This window comes from Merops nubicus, unplaced genomic scaffold (genome assembly GCF_000691845.1).
Source record: "Merops nubicus isolate BGI_N331 unplaced genomic scaffold, ASM69184v1 scaffold9032, whole genome shotgun sequence".
In the NCBI taxonomy this organism is placed as follows: domain Eukaryota; kingdom Metazoa; phylum Chordata; class Aves; order Coraciiformes; family Meropidae; genus Merops; species Merops nubicus.
The window spans coordinates 7,905-20,321 of NW_008591518.1; positions in this window are offsets into that span (position 1 = coordinate 7,905).

Sequence of the window (12,417 nt, forward strand, 5' to 3'; positions counted from 1 at the left end):
AAATCAGCCCCCACTTGCCTCTGAGCACAGTACACAGCACGTGCTTGCTGTGCCTTTACCTTGCGTGCCTCAGTGTCTGATCTACAAAGGGTAGATGGTGCTTCCCCTCCTCCCAGGTGCGCTGAGAGGATCCCCCAGAAGGGCACCTGTGAGGTGTTTCCATCTGGTGTTGTGCTGTATGTAAGTACTTCCAGTGGAGTAGCTGGAGTGATGCTAAAAGTTCTTGACTTACTCCAAGCCATACTGTTTTATCACCGATAAATGCTTGCGTGCGGAGTTCCGAAGAGTCTGTAAATGTGCATTCACTAAGGTTGGCACTGATTTGTTTACCTTAGCAGCAGTTTCTGTTGGTGATTTAAGGGAGACCTTTAGTCAATCCATCAGACTTTTGATTTGCCACATGGTATGTCAGAAGAACATGATGTTCTAGAATTGAATAAAGATTCCTGGATGGCAGGTTTTTCCACCAGAAAAATGCCAGTTTGATGAAAACTGATCTTTCCGTAAAGTACGTGTCTGGTTTGCCCCATTATATAATGGAAACCAGGAGATCTTTAATCAGCTTCTGTTGGCCTGACTGCTTACTGGCTGGTCTGACTGGCTCCTGGGCAGGCTGTTGGATAAGGTGCCAGAAAGCCGAGACTTCCAGGCTCCTGGATCCTGGGCAGCGCAGGCCCCTGGGTTTATGGGCACTCAGCTCTGAGCTCCATTATCCCAGCATCTAAATGCTTCGTAACCTTTGTTATACTTAGTCTGTCAATGTCTTTATGCATTTAAAAGGAAGTACCATGCTCTTTTTGCTGATGAGAAATCAAAAGATTAATAGCATTTAGGTAGGTAAATCTTAACAAGGTTCTATTTTATGTGGATCTTTCCTGTTGCAAATCCACTATTGATTATCAGACGCCTGTTAAGCTTCAATATATGAAGCCTGTGCTTTAAAGTTCTGCTTCTGCCTCTTTGAACATTGCAAGTCCACAGAACTCGCACACAATTTCTGTCAGGATACACAAATTAGATGTTTCTCTCCTTTGCTTGTCTCCATCTTGTAAGTAGGTCATTCAGTTCGGGTTTTGCAGAGTAGGCCAAAAAGTAAGGCACTACCTCCAGTTTGTGAGCAGGCACTGGCATTGCTCACATTTTTTTTAAGGACTGCTGTTTGTATTTTTAGTCACCAGTGTTAGATTCACACTCCCATTTCTAGATGCCTGTTTTTTCCCATGTATTGAACAAATACCCTCGGGACATAACTGACCTGTGATTTACACCCCAAAGGGGTGGACTTACTCTATATTCCTGGCAAAGTACAGAAATCAGAAGTACTACTAAAAGTAATTTTTAAAATTACCCAAGATCCCCCCAAAATAGTCTCCGAAATATCCTACCTTATTTATGGATCAAGGCTCAAGTTAAAGCACAAAAACAGAGATAAATTTTCTACCTCCCATATCTTTTAGTGGCTCCCAAGTGTCTCAGGATACAATGGGGATCACTAGATCATTCTTTTCTCATACTTTGAAGGTCACATCACCTAAGATAACTGAACTTATGTCTTCAGTAATACAGAAATTACCTGAAAACACAATGAAAAATAAATGTCATAGAGTCAAAAAATAACATACGTGATTCCAATGTCAGGCATGATGGACTCCATAACTGTCAGTACACCTGCTGGGAACAAACATTTGGGGCTATTAGGCAACTCCATGTGTATATATTTCAGGCAAAGTGGTAACCATAGAGGGAACTTGAATGCCAGCTGAACGTTTTGTACAGAGGAGGCTTCCTGATAGTATTTGCCACCTTCAGAAATGTCAGTCAATGTCCATCAAATGAATACTTTTCATAACTAAAGAGTTGTCCTCAAATATGACATTAAAAGGAAAAAGCAGTAGAAGTAATTTTTAAAAAGTAGTCTGCACAGTACATGTGCTAGGAAAAGGAACTTGTCTGTTCCTGGAGAAAGAGTTCAGCAGCAGTTCATTCTTACCCAATTCTGCCATCTCCAGCTTGGGATCACTGATATTTACATAGGTTGAGGCTGCCCTCAGGTTACGATGTTTTCAAAACGTGTCATAACTTTTTTGTGTTAACTAGATTTTTGTTGTGGTAACAGTTGCCATTAATTAATGACACAAATTACTTTTTTTTTCTTCCTTTTCTTTCAGAGGAGAAACAAACAAGACATTTTATGAGACTACAAGAATAGCTGTTCCTTTTCTATTTTGGTAATGCAAAAATAAACATTAGGAACAAACATATTAAAAAGAGTCATTAGGACTTTTGGATGCAAATTAACCATTTCATTCTCTGATCAATCAAGCACAATTCAATTAACTCAATGCACTTACTTATCCCTGCAGCTTTATATGTCATGTAATAAAATATCTCAGTTGCCCAGAAAGGCTGTGCTCTCTGTCCTTAGAGGTTTTCAAAACCTGACTGGATAATGCCCTGAGTATCCTGGCTTGGCCTTGTAGCTTACCCTGCTTTGAGCAGGAGACTGGACTACAGACATCCTGAAGTCCCTTCCGAACTGAATTAGCCTATGACTCTAAGATCTGTTTCCTCCTAATAATAAAAAAAAAGGAATGTCCTAATAATTGTATAGCATGAAAATAATAGCCTATAGAAAGATGCACATGCATTGGTATAGGTGGGCCAAGTTTGCTCATCTCTTCCTTAGGCCCTTTGGACCCTTAGATCTCTAAAACTCTTCTGTCTGCTGCGTGTACATTCTGTCTAACATGCATTTGGCTGGGTCCAGGGCACAAACGTTTTCTTTGTTTAGAATTAATGAACTAGAGATCCCTACAGCATATTCCCCTTTCCTGCCACCACCGTTCCTCCTACCACTCATTCCCCCAGCTCCCCCCCCTAAGTCCTTAACTCAGTACAGGCACATACATATACAAATATTTTACAGGCATTTTCTTTAGAACTCCAGCCAAAATACTGCTTTTGATTTTTTTTTCCCAAATAAAACAAACTCTGTTTATGTCCAGCAAGTTAAATGTGTCTTCATGATCTACTGACTATGAAATGGTGAAGAATATAGATTGTAAAGCACCAAGTCATGATTTATACCATAGCTGTCATAAGCAGGATAAAAATAACAAGGAAATGGGTATGTTTTCATACACAGCTGAAAACTTTTAACTAAAGTCTGAGCAATGGACGTCTCTAAACACGACACATATTGCTTCATTTCTCATTCATTTTTGCATAGAAGGTGCATGACCCTTCTGTAGAGGTGGCATTTCAGAGGATCAGATACCAGCTGATGAATTCATGAAGATGTTGTCACATCCAGAATTGCAAATCCTCTTCTTTCTTTCAAAATGTCAGTGATGTTTCTCTGCAGTTGTGATCAGATGCTATTGCAGGGCATGGCAATACACTTTCACATTCCATGTTTGTTATTTGATTGCCACTGAATATATCACAGGGCTAGAAAATGCTCTTAACAGTTATAATCCTTGACGTAGCTTGCATAAGTACAACATAAAATATCTGTTTCCACTCTGTGTCCTCTCAAGAAAGAAACAGGATTTCTGGGGCCAAATCTGCAGCAAGGTGTAAGGAGAGCTGGTCTGCAAACAACACTGACACAGCCAAAGCCTGTCTGGGTGAGGGAGTGGAGAATCAACAGAATCCTGAGGCCACAGGCTACATTTGTTCCTCACTCAACTTGCTCATGTGTTCAACAGAGTACAGGTCCCATTGCTGCAGCTGATAAATATGCTGCTGTGTTTAGTTGTCAAACCAAATCCTTTCTTTCAGCACACCTCCACTGTCTTTTATGAAGCTCCAGAGGGTCTTGGTACATGCTGCCTTCAGAAAGTTCAGAAAACGCTTTGAGGCCCTCTTATGTCATGATGAGGACTCCAAAAACACTTGGCCAGCAGATTTTTTTTTTACCTTTGATACTATTCAAATGGAATAAAAGTGATCATTCTAGATCCAAAATGCTTAAATTCTGTTTTAGAAGAAATTAGCAGGAAACAGACATTACTGAGGCCTGGACAAGGATTCAAATCCAGTTCCACTGCTGGCCTCTAGCCCAGTGTGCTATGTGCTTTGCACTTGTCCTTTCAGCCTGTTTGATTACAGGATATGCACAATATTACTTCATTTGTAAATATTTTTGAAAGTTTTGAACAACAACAAAAAACTGCTAGAGAAGTCCTAGATCATTATTGAAAATAAAAATATAATAAAAACTTGAGGATAGTCTCACCGAGGTACTACTTGTAAGGAGTTCATCTGTCCTCTGATTTTTTTTTAAATGACTTGAAATTTGAGGGTTGGAATATGCATCATCAATATTTACTTTTAGATCTAATTTTTGTAGCTTTCCCAGACTTATGTACACTGAAGTACCTCTAAAGCCTTTGAGTTTGCTACTCTATAGATATTACAGACCTGATGATTTATCAGTGGGTGTCAGTCTCTTTTACCAGGTAAAAAATTATAGGACAAGAGGAAACAAACTCAAGTTGTGCTCGGGGAGGTTTAGGTTGGGTATTAGGAAAAATTTCTTCGCCAAAACTGTTGTTAAGCAGTGGAGCAAGCTACCCAGGAAAGTGGTTGAGCCACCACCCTTGGAGATATTTAGAAAACAGGTAGATGTGGGACGTGGCTTAGTGGTGGACTTGGCAGTGTTAGGTTAATGGTTTTTGAGCAGAAATGATTCTATAATTCTATGATTCTAGCTAAAAGCCAGAAAGATTTTTAGAGGAAAACTTTTGCCTTATATTTTCCTGCCTAGTTTCAATTCATATTATTTGCAAATATTCAATGCAAAACCTCTCACTGTCTGTGGTACAGCATTGGGAAGGAGGTAATAATCTCTGTGGGAGCTGTAATTCTGGGAACAGCACTTGCATTGAGACCTTGATGCTTCTGAGGCAGTTCTCTTTTGGAGGTTTCTTATGTACAGGTTCAATGTCTAGAAACATAATTCCTGCTCAGGATACAAATAATGACAAATTGTCTGAACGTGGCAAAAACTCTGGAAAGATAAATGTCAACATTTTGTCTACATATATCCAGAAAACTGCACCCATGAGGCTTCTAACTCAGTGTGTTCTGTTTCTGTTCCTTGAAGTTATTTTTATAAATATTCCCCAAGAAATTGCACATCCTACAATGAGTGCTACATATGTCCCAAGATTAAAATATCAGAAATAAGCCATTTTTAAACCTTTGACACTCAAAACAAATGATGAGCACTTTCTTTATATGCTAGCTGATTATTCAATGAAAACAATTAAAATAAATAATCTCATTGTGGAAAAACACAGTACAGATCAGGATATTTTTTATTTTTTTTTTTACTATTTAAAGCTGTAAATTGTCCCCTTACATTGATTTTACATATATTTCAATTTGCCATGTGCTTTTAAAAGTTTGTTTTGTCTTAAAGTTCCATCTTAATTCTTTTTAAGGAGCAATCACACGCATTCAGGTAAACAGTTCCATGAATAGCCTCAGGGTTCCTTGCAAGAATGTAATTGTCTGTGCAGTGACTCTGTAACTGAATTGCTTTCCTTAATAATGGGATATCCGGTTTATTGGCCCCTGACTGCTCCCCTTTAATGCCCATTAATTATCTTTTTACTTCTTTAACTTCCCTTTCTCTTTTTCTTCCTTTATATTTCTTATTTCCTCCCTGTTGCACAAATCCCCGGCAAGAGTGCAGCTAGTGCAAGAAAATAAAGCAGCAAAATGACTCTAAGTTGGCATTTACAGACTCCTGTTCATTCCAAACAGAAAACTCCTGCGCTGCAATTGAATTAGCTGATGTTAGAGCTCACAGACAGAAGCAGGCTCACTCCTATCATTCACAACCACCCTTCCCAGTTGCTGCTGCCTTCTTGTAATCATTTAGATCCAGAGACCTATAATACTGAAAAATAATTCTTAGGGTAAGTGTATCTGGGGATAATTTTGAGTAATATGTAAGAAAGAAACACAGGGGAGACCAGTTCTGCAGTGTGCACCAGTTGCAGATGGTTACTAGTCCATCAACATCAGCTTCCAAGTGGGGCGTAGGAGAAACCAACCCATGAAACAGGCTTATTTCATTACTAATGAAGTGATCCAGTGCAGATTATTTGGGTTTTCTGCTAGCCTTTAGAAAAGCTCCAAGTCTGTGCTGGAAACCAGTATGTGACATTTCAACCCCCAAAATTAAAAAAAAAAAAAAAAATAGTGCTTCTACTGGGGTATTAAAATGATAACTATGGCTTTGCTGGACTGATGATTGCAATATGTATTTACTCGTAGAAACAAATAGATTCAGCATATGTGACTACAAAATACAATTCTTATATCACTGGTTCTTCTGAAATCAGATAGAAGTATACTGAAGAATTTATAATTCCAGCCTTCTCTTGCTGCAGCATAGCCTCATGATATTGATTAGCAAATCCTGTAGAGGAGAAAGTATAATTCATTTATGAAATGGAAATATGTTGTCACAGAGCATTTATTTGGCATGGGCCAACTATTCATAATTCCTCTAGAAATGATCCATCATTATACTTGAACTTGGATTCTGGGGCTCAAAGTGGCAAAAGGGAAGGAGCTCTTACCTTATAGACTATTTTTGTGCACCTACTGTTGTGTTCAACAGCCTTAATAGCTGATGCCTCTGCAGAATTGTATGACAAAGCTGATAGAGCATATTGCTGGAAGAGAGTGCACAGACCTCTGTGACAGGTAGCAGCAGATTTCAAAGACACCAAAAGTTGTTGCAAAGGACAGGTGCTGAGCTGAGTGGGCTGCCCAGTTGAATCAAACTACACTCCGAGCCACGAGAGCTGGTGACACTGTCTGGGAAGATGAAGCAAGAAAATCCCTTGAGTTGGAGACAGACGTCAACTGAAACACCTGGACATTGTAAGCAGGTTTGAGAAATGAATGGAGGTGTTACTAGAAGGACCACCTGGTCAGTGGACAGAAAAGAAAAATAATCTGCCTGTAAAGTCACTGAGGGTGGAATTCTTTTACTCCTGTTTGTATAGGGATTCTTATTCTGTACCTCCTCAAGTTATGTGTTTACCCTCCTAGTAATGGTTTGTTTACATATATCTGCACAGTTAGCAAATGGGGAGGATTTTCCTCTATGCCACCTCACAGGTTATATTCAGTTTTTAAAGGCATTTTAATTAAAAAAAAAAAAAAAAACAAAAAAAAAAAACAACAACTAATTAACAAAAATTAAACTTTTTTTTATATCACTGGCTACCTAGCAGGAGAACCAGAGCTAGTTTTTAACATTTTTTCCCATTCTGCCAATGTTTTTGAGAGTTTAAATATTTCCTAATTTTTGTCAAATGCAAAACACCAAACTATATGACTTAGAGCCCTCTTTTCTGTATTTTTCATAGAATCATAGAATTGTTTCAGTTGGAAAAGACCTTTAAGATCATCAAGTTGAACCATTAATCTGACAATACCAAATCCACCACTAAACCATGTCCCTAAGCACGTCATCTACACATCATTTGTATACCTTTAGGGATGGTGACTCAACCACTTCCCTGGGCAGCCTGTTCCAGTGCTTGATAACCCTTTCAGTGAAGTTTCTAAACCTTCCCTGGCACAACCCAAAGCCATTTCTTCTTGTCCTATCACTTGTTACTTGTAAGAAGAGACCAGCACCCACCTCACTACAGCCTCCTTTCAGGTAGTTGTCGAAGGAGATAAGGTCTTCCCTCAAGCTCCTTTTCTCCAGGCTGAACAAGCCGTTTCCTCAGCTGCTTCTCCTAAGACTTGTTCTCTAGACCCTTCACCATCCTCATTGCCCATCTTTGGATACTCTACAGCACCCCAAGGTGTTTATTGTATTGAAGGGCCCAAAACTGAACATGGTACTTGAGGTGCAGCCTCACCAGTGCCATGTAAGGGGCATAATTACTTCCCTAGTCCCTCTGGCCACACTGTTTTTCATACAGGCCAAGATGCTGTTGGCCTTCTTGGCCACCTGGGCAATGTTCAGGCAGCTGTCGATTGAAACCCCCAGGTCCTTTTGCACTAGGCAGCTTTCCAGCCACTTGTCCCCCAGCCAAGATTTTATTCCTTCACACCTGCCTTCCTATTTATATATTATTTCTATTTTGCTCCAGAAAAATGGAGAAGAGTAAAAAAACTATATCTGCAAAAACTTAATTTAAGATTATTTTTTCTTGAAAAAGTTCTTAAAATCCAAACAAGAAAAACAGTAGGAAAATTGGAATGAAAAATTCTGATGAATAATAAACCACTTGTTAGCAGAGATTTTTGTATGAGATAGAGTATCTAAACTAGTATTTTCTATCTGAGCTTAGAGGTGATAATGTGAGTTCCTGATAGACATATATCTGTCTTTGGTTTTATTCTCTACTAAGAGTAAATTTTGTAACGCTTTTCTCAGAAGCTGAGTTTCACCAATGTTAACTAAATAAACCACAGTGCTCTGAGGGGAAGACTACCCAAACACATGGCTACAGCTTAGTAGTTGCTGGCTCAGACAATGAGCATTGGTTGTTTTCAGAAAGGGCTGCTCCATTAGCATGGCAAAAACTCAATCCTGAGAATTTTTTGGTTCCTTGCATCTGACGCCAAGCAAAGAGTACTGCTATTAAATCTCTTTGCTTGGATTATAAGCAATTTCTATTGTTATGGTTTAGCAGCTTTTGAAAATAATTTCAGGGAATCTTTTGTTGCCATAAAACAATAACTTTTAGTATTCAATCCCTGCCATCAACATTTTTTATTTTCATAATATATTCTATCAATAAAGCCTTTATTATCAATCAATCAATGTAAACTCTGTTCAGGCTCATTTACTGTACATTTCTTGATGAAAAATTTGTGACAATTCTAAAGGCAACTGATCAGCAAGCTGCTTTCTTTAATCATATGCATGGATGAAAATGTTTTACTAAAAAGGAGATGTGAAAAATAAGTAAATCATTATTACTGAAGCAGAGATTGCTTTATATTTTGTCTTATAAAATTCAGCTGAGATCACTATTAAGAACAGAATGTCATTTTTCAAAAGAACTTGTGGCAGTAACAGCCAGTGAGATATTTTTTTTACTAAGCTTCAAGAGGGCATGCCTGTTACATAATACTACAGCAATCGTTTTAGGGCACAAAATTCAGAGCTAGGTGATGAAGCATTCAAAAGGGCATAGATACAGAGATTTGTTTAGAAATGGCAAAACTGACATTTATAGATTTCCTGTGTTTTGTATAGTGAATAATAAAGAGTATGATTAGAGTAAATATATACATTTACTACAAGATGCAAATACTTTCGTCTTACCCTGATAGGTATGGAAGCTGTTTCTCAGTATATAGAAATGAGATTTCAAGATGTAATAATAATATATTATACTGGGGGAAAGTCCAAAAGAAAAAACAGAAGTTTTGTTCTCAGGGTAGGATATGTAGAACAGTTTCCATTCAGGTATGGAGGGGGAAGAGTTGAACTTCATTTACAATGGTGAATGCATGTTTCCAGCTAAGCTAATTAGATTTCATCTACTTGTCCGCCAGTAGTCATGACACTTTTATTTCTTTTTGTTTCAGCTTCTCCCCAGTAGGCTTCACTTACTGGCACAGATGGATTCTGATATCAAAGGCAATTTCCAGCTGGCTTTAGGACAGCTATTATTTAATTGTTCCCTTTAACTGTCTTTCCTCTGTCACCAGAAGCTTCCAAACAGTCTCGTATTTAAAAAAGGCTGTGGGGCAAATTCCCTGGCTGGGATATTTCTGTGGAGCTACACTAGCAACAAATTTCACCTAGTAAATCCCACTCTCACTGCAGTATCTCACATTTCTCTGTAACTTTTTGTGATAGCCTGGAAAACCTTTATGAAAATAAACATCAACAACACCCTGACCAAACCCCAGTAGAAACTTAGTGAGCTGCAGCATCCATCACTTCTCCCTTAAGCTACTGAGGAGAGCTTCTGGAAAGGGGCTCGTTACCTGGTGTCACCAAGCAAAGCCTTTGGAAGGAGACAGGCTCCCTAGACTGACTGAGGAAGGGCACGTTGCTTTGTACCTCCTAATGTCATCACTCAGCACAGTAAGAGGGCATGCACCAGGGAGCATCCTTCAGTTTACCAGCCACAATAACTGTATTGAGAGACAGTTGCTCAGCAAGGTCGGTTGGTCTGTAAAAAGGGATAAAAATCATAGAAAAATAGGGAACTGGGACACGATGTCAGTAGCACCTCAGCAATATCCATACCACATTGCACAGCATGGGGTAAATGTGTCCTTCACCATAATTCACAGGCTGAACTGCTCTGGGGGACATTGCTCCTTCAGCTGGGACATATTGTATTTATGTTGGTAGGAACAAGTGTGGTGTCAACTATGTCATTGTGAAAAGACATTGTTTGACTAGCAGGTGGCAATAAAAGAAGAGACAGTTGGCAAACCTGCCTTCTTTCCTTGTCAGAGAGGTTCCAAAGATAACTTTGTAACACTTGGCAAATAGCGCAAGGACATACTGAGGACAGAATTACTCCCTTCCCAACCAGTGGATAAAAATCCAACTTTAGCTTTATGAGGGCATGAAGAGGTTTCAGAGGAGGTTTAGACATATCCTGTAGAATATGACTGCAAAATTTCTTTGTGTACCATTGTTATTAAAGAACTGTTGAGTGACAGATGAGTGGTGTGTGCATTTATGCTTCAGAGCACTATGTTGTGTAAATAGGTGAGCAGTACCCTGAAATATTGTTGCATTCAACTGGAAAGCTGCAGGGATAATTGGTCTTGACTCAAAAGGAAATGGAAGCTAGAACAGGAGAGATAATTTAGGGCTATCATATTAATAAAAAGGAAAACAAGGTCATTTCTCTGAATATTTTTTCTCACACTTACAGCAACCTAAATTTGACAAGCCATCAGAAATACCAGAGACAGATATTTGCATTTCTAAACACACTAAATGCCTAGAAACGATTTTTTTTTTCCTGTAACATCATGAGACTTTTCTAAACAAAGCCAATGCCAAGAGCTGCCTGTAGGAAACATCTCCATTAAGAGCTCTATTCTGAACCTTTTTGCATCAGAGATTTGTTTACGTCATGTGCTCTTGCATGCATGTTTCCTGCTAGCTCAGGAGTGCACAATCAATCCTAGATAAAGCATATTCCCAGGCCACTAAGCAAGACTCAATTAAGGATGCAATTCTGGTGGGTTTAAAATGGTCCTGAAGTAATCTATATTTTTATGCTTACATATATGTTGTTTTAGTAACTTCTTCAGTCATACACTAGATGTAAGGCTGTAAGCAAAATAATCCTGTGGACAAAGGAACACATGGACTTTAAAACAGGAAACTTTTGTATGATGCAGAGGTAACACTCACTGATATAGTCAGATGGGATCCTTCATTTACAGCTAGCGCTCTGAAGGGACTTGGGCATCCCAGTGCTCAAATTTGTGGCCAGTGCTGAAGTCTGGTGTAATTAATGAAATCTCAAATTAAGGCATTTTCTCCCTTATCCATTATATGCAGGTAGAAAACTCATATAATGAGAGTGGGAGAGTACAAACGAGTATCTGCAAAAAATGCATGCTAAGCACATTGCTGCTGGAAAAATCCTTGCAGGTGGGTGGGGTGCAGAGACATTTTCTAAGAGTGTCAGGCAGCTAATTTGGCTCCATGAGTGTACTTCTCTTTCCTTGGTATTTACAGGAATACCACAAAGTAGATTTGAGGTAGAAATTGTGCTTTCTGTCCCTGTTGCTCAAGTTCTATGCAGAAGAAATTTTACATTTATTTCTCATGGCTTTCCTCTTTTCCACAGTTCTGCAGGGGAGAGCTACTCTTGATCACAAGTAAAAACTCTTCCTCCATGCAGAGAATAATTTAAATATCATTTTGCCCAAAGTGTAATGCAAGAACTTAAGCCTTACAGCATTCATGAAAAATAAAAGAATACCTGAGCTTCAGCTCTGAACTCTCTAATACTCAGTCTGAAGCAGGAGAAAAAAAAAAGTCACAATTTCTGTGGCACAGCAAATATGTAATTATATTTGGTAGGGAACAGTTTTGACAAAACCAAGTAAGAGGCATGCACACACAGAGCTTATAGCAAGGCTGTGTGGCCAGGCAGCAAGCTGACTTGAGGGCTGGAAGAGAAATCTTCCACAGCCCTGAAGAGCAGCTGGGAGAAAAGAGATATTAATATATTCCCACATGCCTTTACATGAGTAATGGCTGTGGCCCCAGTTCTGTCTGGATTTAATTTGCCATAAAGGGAGAATGAAGAATGGTCATTTTGTGAGTCCAGGCAAAGCACCCCTGCAGCTCAGCCCAGGTCATGGCAGAGAGTAAAGAAAAATGCAGGTGCTTGGGGAACTCTCACGTGGAAGTCTTGCAAGGAGGATAAGCAA